Source organism: Aquila chrysaetos, chromosome Z (assembly GCF_900496995.4).
Source record: "Aquila chrysaetos chrysaetos chromosome Z, bAquChr1.4, whole genome shotgun sequence".
In the NCBI taxonomy this organism is placed as follows: domain Eukaryota; kingdom Metazoa; phylum Chordata; class Aves; order Accipitriformes; family Accipitridae; genus Aquila; species Aquila chrysaetos.
The window spans coordinates 51,165,226-51,177,078 of NC_044030.1; the positions used below are offsets into that span (position 1 = coordinate 51,165,226).

The following is an 11,853-nucleotide window of genomic DNA, read 5'->3' on the forward strand; positions in this document are numbered from 1 at the left end:
GTAGTTATCTCACAGGGGAAACCTGTTTTGAACAGGGCTGTGGTTCACTAAAGAATGCTGATAGAAAACAAAATGGATTGCTTGAGAGAGAGATTCCAAAGAGGCAGTGTGGAAGACATTTTTTGTGCATTGTAGTTTGCTCTGCGATCCTCCTATAAATACATAGAAAACTCACCTTTTATCAATGCTAAAAAAATAAAGTGACGCTTACGGTGATATGCAAATTATTTTCATAAACTGCCCCACTAAGTTTTTTGCACGAAATGACACACATAAACCAACATGAACTTGGCAGATATGGAAAATATTTCAGGAATATTCCTTTGCATTTAAGAGATACATAATTTAAACAAAGACAGCTAGTCTAGACCAAGCACTCATCTAGAATCCCTTAACGCATGAGATTTCTATGGTTTGAGATTTCTATGTGTGGAGCTACAAAGTGTGTTGACATTTTTTTCACGCTTTCCTAAATCTGGATAGGCTCTCAGTTCACCAGCACATTTTGTAAGCACAATACCTCATTGTGAAGACTTTCTAGATTTGATTATCCACAATCCAGCTGCCTTGAACTACAGTAGTACTGAATACCTCATAAAGCATCTCAGAAGCTTAAACAATGTCTTCCCTAGAGCTCCTCTCTCTGATTTACAGTTCACCCCTTCAGGGTCATCTGATCAATAGAACAAGGAAACAAAGACTCTCAAAATGTTTGATAAGAAAGCAAAAGAGATATTCAGATCTAAGCGGTACAACAAATACTAGCCTTCATTTTCTCACCAGCCATGATGCTCATGAGGTTCGTATCTGTGTCACTGCAACTTTTCACATTGTTGCTGCTGAGCTGAACTCCTCCAATGTGCCTTCTTTTGGAAATACTAGTATTTCTTGACTTCTGTGTCAAATATCCTTATGTCCTGTTCCCTTTTAAGAGGGGTGCTCTTGTATCTACTTCTCTGTGTGTTTCTAAATATGTGTACCAAAATGTTAATAACTAATAAATTTTCAATAACTTCAATTCCACCTTCTGGGGAGTCCCTAATACACCTTTACTCCCATGTACCTCTTCACCAGCTTGTAAAAATGTTGAGTCAAGCTGGACTTCGCAGCTTCAGACACAGTGTTATTTTAAGACACTGTTCTGCAGCTAAGAGGCATTTGGACTAGTCACTTTTCATTGTCCCTCCTGTATATTTTACAGGAATCCAGACAGCAGATGAGTGAATTTAGAGGCACTGAAGGATTCAATACTAAGTCATTTTATTGTAACCAACAAATTCATAAATTGTACATAGATACCTAAAATCCCAAATTCTAACAACTGAGTACTGTCATTTTAAATTGTTACCACTTATATCTGGATGCTTTTTGCTTAAAATATTCTAAATGCAAGCATAAGCAATTCTGAGCCAGGTCAAAATGAAGACTTTATTTGGTCTCTGGCCAAGGAATCAGTTTCCTGGGTTGTCTGAACAAATCTGTTCTGCCGCTTTTGGTTACTGCTAGAGTAAAAACAGCAACAACAAACCCCTTTGCCATTATAACAAAATTCTAAGCTACCTCAAGAAATAGCATAGAAATGATCACCTATGAAAACAAATGAAAAACAAAAGGTCAAAAGAGGAAAACCAGGTTAAGAAATTATGCATGTAAAATAAAGTGAGGTGTACTTCAGGGATGTTAAGTAATCACAGCTCTATCTAGAATTTTTAAGAATAAAAGCTGCTCAGTGGAGGCTTTATAAAGATATGGCTGCTAAACATTACTTGTTTAAAAGTAGGCATATGAGTTCATAGGCAGTATTTTTAAGATTAGGAGGAATTTTGCTTAACTTCTCAACTTGTGATTCTACTGATGTAACAATTTCTTTAATCGTTCAACTGAAACCCATAGGTTTCAAAGACCCACAAGACTTAGAATGTCATTAAAAACAGGAGAAAAACAGGAACTAATTTTTTTTTTCTGTATATAAAGTAGAGAAAAAAGACTCATTGCTTTTTTTTTTCCTCTGTTTCTGATCACTGTTTGCGAAAACCACACATAAACCTCCACTGTCAATCAGCTGCAGCAAGAAAAGAATCTATCCTGCCCTATCCCATTCTGAAGAATGAGATGTGGCATTCAAGACCAAATACAGAACATCTTCCTTTTCAATTTTCTTTGAAGATAAAAAAGGAAATTAATAAATCCTTGAGGCACAAATTACTCTAATTAATTAAAATCACAATGACCACCATAATCTACCTGCTCTGTATTATATTTTCTATTTCTGTAAAACTATGAAGGTTTTGTTGTTTAGATACTTTTGCATTCGGTATCTGTCCACTTCTGTATTAGGTATTCTTCCTCGCTTGTCTGGCTCTGTCTTCAGGGATGCACATGTAGTCATATACCTATACATCAGGCCTTTATTGTTCTAAACTGTATAGAATCATGTATTCATATGTACGTACGGCTTGTAATCAGCTAAACAAAGCTGCTAGACCTTAACCTATTGAGTTTTTCTCTATGTGCACATGCTTATGCATGATTTCTAAACATATAGTAGTACATAATTATGAAATTACACTAGCCATGTAGAAATCTTGGTAGATACCATGCTCCCAGTTGAAAAAGCACTAGCAGCTGGGCTTTCACTTAAAATATTTTGTAATGTACTCTTTTCCAGGTGAAACATTAGCACTAGATTATGGATCTGCATTCAAAACCACAGTTAACCAGTGATCTAAATAATTTATCTTTTGATGGAAAGCCTTTCATATAGCAACAAATACTACAGTATTAATGTAATAGAAATTAAATTGTCAATTGATCATGATGACCCTCAGAACTAAATCTGAAATAGAATTTGGAAACTGAACCCACAGAGGTCAAAATGTCTGCAGAGAGAGAGACAGAGAAGGAGACTTGTCCAGTTCCTGTATGAAATAAACTTTGTTCTGTATTTTCATACAAGTAATGTTCTTTTGTTTTATTTATTCATTTTGTTTGGTATTTCCTGTGACAATTCACTGTGATGTGATCTCTAGCTCACTTAGGTTACAACTTCCTTTGACATCAAGCATACTAAGTCTGACACTGAAGAACCTTGAATCATAAGAATCTTAGGAGTTAGCATTCATGAGCCACGTTTAGATAAACATGTACCTTTATACTTTTTTATGATACGTAAAACATCTCTGGAAGTGTAAAGTCATATAGTTACACATATTTCAGATGTGCAGACTTCAGAAAAACAGACTAAAACTGCTTTTGAAAAACTGTATGAAAAAGTGTGTTGGGCCATTTCCACATTTACTAGCATTTTTGTATTCTCTCATCTTAAGGTGAAGAAGAACAATGTCCCCAGTGAAAATATTTGATGTATAACTAAACTGAAGAGAATATTAAGTTTTTTTCTGAACATTTATGTGAAAGAGGTTACCTACCAGTGTCATTTTAAGGGGTTTCTTTTGTTAACAGCTTTGCAGCTCTAGCATAATAATAGTACAATTCAAATGAACTTAATAAATGCACACAGAGCAAACTCATTAGAGTCTAAGCTAGCTGAAGAACACTCGGAAAGTTAGAAACAGATGTGATAAGCTCTCCACAATAAAAACCTAACCAAACCTACTTAAGTTCATATAAAAAGATAAGTATATGATAGTAGGATTTGGCATACATGTAGTATATATTTTTCTGTGCTATAGCAACAATAACAAGTAAATCTTTGAGACTCCCCCAGTGAAGTAAGTATTCCTGTATTACAGGTGGGAAATTTTAGAGGGAAAAACATTTAGTGACTTTCCCAAAATACTGATATTAATTTTGAAACTTACAACTTAGGATTTTTCAGTTTCCAAGTCTGAGATTTTTACACTATGCTACAGAACTTTCTCTTGTTTAATAAATAGATACATTCTGTGCTCCCAAGTTAGCTATACCTCATATTCATCCTGGAGGAACTTACAACTTAGATGGCATTTTAAGACTGTGCTCTATGTGCCTATATGTTGAGATGTGCATTTATTTGCTGTACTGAGACATCACACTGTTGAATGCCATCTTGCTTCAATCTAACCTCTCACCCAGGACTTACAGGTACTTCTTGATCAGCAGTATTGCCACAGATACAAAAATCACACCTTTCCTTTGTGTTTTCTACCAAGTTTTTTTTCCAATTATACTTACATGGAATCCTCTGGTGAAACCCCACTTGGGTAGTATTTATTTTGGGCTCTTAAAGTCCTATTCACATTTATGTGATGCCATATAAAATGATAGAAACAGCAAAGCAGCTAAAACCCAACTCAGCATTTGAAACATAAGCACTGTAGACCTTCACTTTACTATTTTCCATATTGCTGAGACTCTATAAATGGCTTATAACAATTATTTTTTTAATGAGTATACTAAACATCTGGCCAGTTCTATGGTAGCCCAAGAGATCAGAAAAGCTCTGATGGACCCATTACAGTCTCTTGTGTAAATAATACAAAGTTAATAAAGTAATTAATAAATATTTTTAATCATTCTGATTTTGTATTAAATAGAGGAACTAAAACAGTTCCAAAGGAACCATTCCATCCTCAGACAAAAAAATGTGCATTTTTTAATTTTCTATAAGGCATACATTTGCCTTAAAAAACAAAACCAAAGCTAATAAATTACATTTTAGAACTCTATTTAAAGACACTCATGGAGAGACTTAGGCTGACAAAACTCAGGAAATTCAAATGTGGAAGTAGAAACATAAATGTAAGAGGGGTGTAATTCATGCCATTATACCTGTTTGAAACAATTTGTGTGAGTTAAGGATAGAGTGCCAGCATAAACTTTGAATTTATTGGCTTTTGTTGCTTTAAATCAGACCCTTCACATTATTTAAACATAGTTTTTGTATTTAATATTCAGAGCAATAGAACACGTACATTTGGCTGCAGATAGATACATAATTCATGTTGGTAGGAAGCATACCTTATAACACTTAAGTGGTTTATTAAACTTGTTTCGTCTGATACGGGATAAATTCTGTAATTGACGGCAAGTCATAGGCAGATCCTACATCTATCATATTTAAGATTACCTTATGTTATAGAAACTATTCTGCTTTGGCCTCTCAAGGGCTTTTTTTTCCTGGAGAGAAAATATATGAAATATGTTAATGTTGTTTAAAAATGACTTAAACCTGAACTCCTACATGAAATTAGTTTAGTGGTCTCAGCTCAGTCCCTAGCAGACAGTTGAGTATATCAGGAAAACCATCACACATAATTTGGCACCAGTCAGTAGGACCAGCAGCCTCTGATCTAAAGATGCCTGGCAATGGGCCTGGTGAGGCTGAATGACCTCTTGTTTTAGGGACCATGAACTCTTGAAGTCAGAAGGGAGGTCATATTGTGCAGAGCGGTTATTTCTGTACTCGTTGCTCCCTCTCAAGTTCGTAGTTCATAGTAGAATTACTTGAAATTACCCCACCTATTTGATGAGCATGGATAGGAAAAGGAAAGTAAAGAAAGAGGATTGCATCTCTCAGACAGTAGATGCCAGTGAGATCTACTGACACTAGAATTTTCTTTCAAGTCTTCTGTCATTTCTGTTATCTGTATAGCTTTACCAATATGGACTGGGAAGAGTCTTAGGGTGGAGCAGGCTACAACTAGATTGTGGCGTTGCAAGCATTATGACGTCTTAACATTTCTCTTGTTGTCTGCATCATAATGGATTGAAATTCTAATAGCCAGCAATAATTTGTATGACTCTTTGCTCCTGCTGTTGACTATTGACAACTACAGAGTTATATTTTGGGACAGAAGTTCTAATGCTAACAAGGCATATCTAAAATAAGTAGATGGGTTGGGGTGACTAAAATATCATAAAGATTGTGACACAGTAGTGGTTAAATCCCCCATTTTTTTAAGAATGGGTAAAGGTAGATTATCAAGCAAGTGAATACCATCTAGTATTTTTGCTTCAACTGCTGTTCTTTGTTTCTTTGGTAGTCATGTTGCACCAGCCTGGAATAATGATCATTTAAGAAAATTTTTCTCAAACCTTTGCAAATCATGCTCACCACCAAGACAAGTGGAACCCCGCTGCTAAGATCTCTCCATAGTTAATATATTACTGAAGTTCTTTCTGAGATGAGATTATCCCAACTTTCTTAAAGGTTTTGAATAATGCAGCTGTTAATGTTCATATCCAAAATGCCAACTTGATTTTAGATTATAGTGACAATGAAAATGAACAGAGCAGTTACACTGCACTTGTGCTAGTTCAAGCTCACTGTTACTAAAGGCAGATGTGCTACGTTAGTAACTTTATGTATGAAATACTTCTGCACAATCACAACTTCTGGAAACTTAAAGACAGAAGAATGAGAGGGAATCTGAGCTATGATTGAGAATTCTACTTTACTTTCTTTGCCATTAATTAGCTCTTTTCCATGAAAAGATATGCCAGTACATATAGGTCTAGTACACGAATAGTCACAGAAGGATATAAGCTGTATAAATCCGGGAAAGAACATCACAGTTAGGCTAGACGGGTCACATTTCTGTTGATAATCTTTGTAGCAGATGCCTTTTTTCTTCATTTTTCATAAAAAGAAATGACGTATTTAGATCCTCCTAGTTCCCAAGAGTTCTTTAAAAAGGTTGTTACAAGCTACAGAAGAAAGAAGGCTTCAAGCAAATATTGAAATGTTCACTTTGGGAGTCATTAAATGAGCAAACCGTCATGAGTACTCCTGTCTGGTTATGTGATAGTGTATAGATATCTGGCTACCTGTGTGTTTCCCTTTGCATTTATGCTAGGTTCCCTTGCTATGAGTTTTTTATTTGACTAGTTCCTCATTACATCTCTTCAGAGTGGGGTTACTCTGGTTACAATTATTCTATGATGCATTTGTCAACTTTCGTAAGTTCATGGTTTATAAGGTACAGCCATTTTCAGAGATACAGGGTTTGGATCTCAGGAGACCAATTGAGTTTCTGTTTGGTTTTGCCTTTGTGTTCATGCTTTTAAAGTCTCAGACCCTGAATGGATACAGGGAGCAGAAGGCCCTGGTATACAGCATCAACCTGGATGGCACTGTAACAAATTATTTTGTAAGCAAATAATAAGAATGTTAATGTTAGTGGAGCTTTAGGGTCTGATTCCACAAGCTTTAGTGACAACAGTAATCCTTTTTCACATTAGTAACTTTACAGACAGCAAAGATCACTCAGGAGACTAAATTTATTTTGTGGAAGTAGGCTCAGACTTCAGGTGAACATTCATCTTCTCCATTAAATAGATTTTTTTTTAATCGTATGAATTTATAAGGGGATCGAGTACACCCCCAGCAAGTTTGCAGACAACACCAAGTTGGGAGGCTTGAGGGTAGGGAGGCTCTACAAAGAGATCTGGACAGGCTGGATCGATGGGCTGAGGCCAATCGTATGAAGTTCAACAAGGCCAAGTGCCGGGTCCTGCACTTTGGTCACGGCAACCCCATGCAGCGCTACAGGCTTGGGGAAGAGTGGCTGGAAAGCTGCCCGGCAGAGAAAGACCTGGGCGTGCTGGTTGACAGCCAGCTGAATATGAGCCAGCAGTGTGCCCAGGTGGCCAAGAAGGCCAACAGCATCCTAGCCTGTATCAGAAATGGAGTGGCCAGCAGGAGCAGGGAGGTGATTGTTCCCCTGCACTCAGCACTGGTGAGGCCGCGCCTCGAGTACCGTGTTCAGTTTTGGGCCCCTCACTACAAGAAAGACATTGAGGTGCTGGAGCGTGTTCAGAGAAGGGCAAACAAGTTGGTGAGGGGCTTGGAGCATAAGTCTTATGAAGAGCGGCTGAGGCAGCTGGGGCTGTTTAGTCTAGAGAAGAAGAGGCTGAGAGGACCTTATAGCTCTCTACAACTACCTGAAGGGGGGTGCTGGTCTCTTCTGTCAGGTGGCTGGAGATAGGACAAGAGGAAATGGCCTCAAGTTGAGGCAAGGGAGATTTAGGTTAGATATTAGGAAAAATTTTTTTACTGAGAGGGTTGTCAGACATTGGAATAGGCTGCCCAGGGAAGTGGTTGAGTCACCATCCCCAGAGGTATTCAAAAAGCAAGTAGACGCAGTGCTTCAGGACATGGTTTAGTGGGCATGGTTGATGGTTGGACTCGATGATCTTGAAGGTCTTTTCCAACCTAAATGATTCTATGATTCTATGTGCAAAGTCTGTTTAGAGGCCTGTAACTAGCAGTGTACCCCAGGGGTCAATACTGGGTCCAGTCCTGTTTAACATCTTCATTAATGATCTGGATGATGGGGCAGAGTGTAACCTTAGCAAGGGTACACAAAACTAGGAAGAGTGGCAGATACACCGGAGAGTCATGCTGCCATCCAGATGGACCTTGACAGGCTGGAGGAATGGGCTGACGGGAACCTTATGAAGTTCAACAATGAGAAGTGCACAGTCCTGCACCTTGGCAGGAGAAGCCCGAAGCACCAATATATGCTGTGGGTTACCCAGCTGGAAAGCAGCTTGGCAGAAAAGGACTTAGGGGTCCTGGTGGACACCAACTTGACCATGAGCCACCAATGTGCCCTTGTGGTAAAGGAAACAAATGGCATCCTGGGCTGCATTTAAAAAAGGATTGCCAGCAGGTTGAGGGAGGTGATCCTTCCCCTCTACTCAGCACTAGTGAAGACACGCCTGGAGTCCTGTGTCCAGTTCTGGGATTCTTGGTACAAGAAAGAAATGGATATACTACAGAGAGTTCAAAAAGGGCCACAAAGATGATGAGGGGACTGGATCATCTCTCTTATGAGGAAAGACTGAGAGGGACTGTTCAGCCTGGAGAAAAGCAGGCTCAGGGGGATCTTACTAATGTATATAAATATCTGAACGGAGGGTGCAAAGAATACAAAGCCAGGCTCTTCTCAGTGGTGCCCAGTGACAGGACCAGAGGCAAAGGGCAGACTGGTACCCTCTGAACATTAGGAAACACTTTTTTACTGTGAGAGTGACTGAGCCCTGGCACAGGTTGCCCAGGGAGGTTGTAGAGTGTCCCACCTTGGAGATACTAAAAAGCTGTCTGGACATGGTCCTAAGCAACCAGCTTTGGGTGGCCCTGCTGGAGCAGGGGCATTGGACTGGATGACCTGCAGAGGTCCCTTCCAACCTCAGTCACTGTGTGATTCTAAGCTTACAGCTGTCCTTTTGCAGACAGTTGAACAAATGGTTTTCTGCCAAGCATTTCTGACAGAGCATTCCATGGAAAATTAAGCTCACACCAATGTGGTCTAATTTCCCTGCCAACAGAGGACAGTAGCAGTGGAACTCTTGGGCAGCACCCCACTAAACACTCCCACCCTGACCTGCGAATTACCTTGATGACAATGTAATTGGCCACCTGAATTTGCCTATTCCCACATTAAACTCAAAGTCAAATGAGTAAAGCAATATGGAATGAGAGCGCAAGTGCCAAGCTTTCCCTGCAAAGCTGCACCCACTGGAGTGAGATGGAGAATACACTTTTTCAGGCCTCTTAACACTTAGCAGAGTAGCTGGGATGACAGTAGAAATGTTGGCTTTAAGCTTTGGAGTTTACATCAGTCTGAGATGAATGAGTGGGTGTAGGTCCATACCATTGTGTTCATACATGTGTGTACTTGCTATTCAAAATGTAGAGCTGAACTGGGCATTGTCCCCATGACAAAGACAGACGTTAGTGTTACAGCTGGAAACTGACTATGTTTTAGTGTTTCAGGGTGGTGGAATGGTGGCTTAATTAAAGACAAGCAGAAGGCAGAAGCGGAGGGCTGTGCCTAGGAGAGAACATAGGCATGGGGGAGCTGAGAAAGGATTGCGTCCCTCCGCCAATGTGGTCAGGCTGCTCAGGCGTCGTCACATATCTCAGACACCACTCATGGGTACCACACATGGCAGCACCCCATGTACGCCCACACTAGACCAGGTACTTAAAAGGAGTGTTGTCTCCTTTTTGCTCGGTTAGGCAACATCCCCGTGGCGGAGGGAAAGCGGAAAGCCCGAGGAAGGCCTCAGCCCGCGAAAGGCAGAAGTTGGCAGCTTTGAGAGGGGCTCCGAAACGACATTGCTCTACGCCAGACTAAGCGACATCCCTCTGGTCCGTTTCTCCATTTTCCTCTTTAATTCCTATTGAGGGAAGCTCTCCGCAAGCATCTGGCTGATGGCAGTTGTTCCCACGGTCTTCCCGTACACCTGCACTCGATAAATGCAGGTGTATCCTGGTTTTCCCCAGTTGCTCTCTATGACAAGCTTCAAAAACCGGAAGGCTCTGGAGTCGCCATTCTGCAAAGAAACGGTAGCAAAAAGCAGCGTCACTCCTGGGGTGTAAAGAGTGCCAGCAGGCTCCGCGCGTCCCTGCTCCGGGACCAGCTCCCGCCCTGGCTGAGGCGGCAGCTTCTCCCTCCTTCCCTTCTCCCACCCAGGCGGCAAAGGACCCCTGCGGCCCCGCAGACCAAACGCCCGGCCTCGGAGAGGGTGGTGGGCAGCTGTGGAAACCTGAGGCTCGCTGGTCCCAGGGAAATGGGGCCTGGGGAAAGTCCTGCTGCTGGGGCAAGGTGCTGGGCACCCTCCCCGCCACCGCCTGCCTGGCGGGTACAGCCAGGCAGCTCTGGGGACCCAGAGGGCTGTGGGGCCAACGTGGCCTTTGTTCTGCTCTTGCCACCCTGCCGGATGCCACTCTCCCTCCCGATGCCGCCAGCGTTTCTCTCGGCCAGGGTCGGCCCCCTGCCCTGGCAGGGACCATCCACACTCCCTCTGCAAGCAACTTGCTGGCAAACTGGCATTTCTGCCCGGGCCTCTTGCCCACACGCACTCACTCTACCTGCAGAGGGAAGGTCTGGGTCGACTCTTTCTGCACGGCATAGGTGAATGTCCCGAGCAGAGTTTCGTCCTCGCCTTCCTCATCCAGTCCCTTGGAGATAAAGCACAGGGGAGCAGGTCAGGCTCGACGCGACCACAGGGAAACGCTCATGCCAGATCCGGGCCCGTGACCCCCACCCAGCTGCTGCAGCTGCAGCCCAGTCTGGCGCAGGAAGCGGTGGGGCCGAGTCTCGTCCTTGTGTGTTGCTCAAGGGCCCAGAGCTGCTGGGCCAAAATGTGCTAAGCAAGTCTGAGGAGGGGTGACGCCACCCCACGTGTCCCTTGAAGCGTCCCCTCGGGGAGCAGCAGTGCTTGGGAGCACACACATCTCGGCAGATGCGCAGAGAGCAGCAAGTCCCTGTTAGAGCTTTCCCCCGCGGCCAGGTCCCAGCCCCCAGTGCCCGGCAGAGACTTACGGAGACAGTGAAGTCTCTGGGGGCACTACTGACAGTCCCCGGCGGAGAGGCTATCTTTGAGGCGTGCTGTATGGTGACGGCCGTCGGTCGTATTTGTGTGGGCAACCGGATTAGCACCTCGCTCCGAGACCCTTGGAAAGGCCAGCAGTATCCTGGGGAGGCATCCGGCTGAAAGCAGAGGGCAAGAGCAATGAACGCGAGGGTGTGATGGGGCCTGCTGCGCTGCCCTGCAGCCAGGAGCACAGGCGGCACTGCGCCTGTGGGCTGCACTTGCGCTCAAAATGAATGGCGTGCTGGGAAGCGGGCAGAAGCGCCCAGCCATCTTCCCGGCCCGGGAAAGAGCAGGAGAACAGCCAGCCGGTGGGAAACATCCGATACCCTGCACCTGAGTCAGGGCTTTCAGGAAACCTCCCTTTTTGCCCAGCAGCTCTGCAGCCTCCCCGCACCCTCCACTGCCCCACTGGGAGAGGCACAGCCAGAGCTGTGGCAGGGAAATGGTGTCCCTACGGAGAAGCTCCTTCACCCAGCAGCGACCAGGGATGGCGGGCAGGAAGCTCGGCTCAGCTCAGCCCCGTTC

The 11,853-nt window shown here is 42.9% G+C and overlaps 1 long non-coding RNA gene across 1 annotated transcript; it reads right to left on the reverse strand.

The window, feature by feature from the left end:
- Window positions 1–10,209: 10,209 nt before the first annotated feature.
- Window positions 10,210–11,402, reverse strand: LOC115336640. The gene is made up of 3 exons (XR_003921853.1): window positions 11,277–11,402; window positions 10,823–10,912; window positions 10,210–10,284 (listed from the first exon to the last, which is right to left on the reverse strand). It is a non-coding gene; the product is annotated as an uncharacterized LOC115336640 (long non-coding RNA).
- Between the last annotated feature and the right edge of the window lie 451 nt (window positions 11,403–11,853).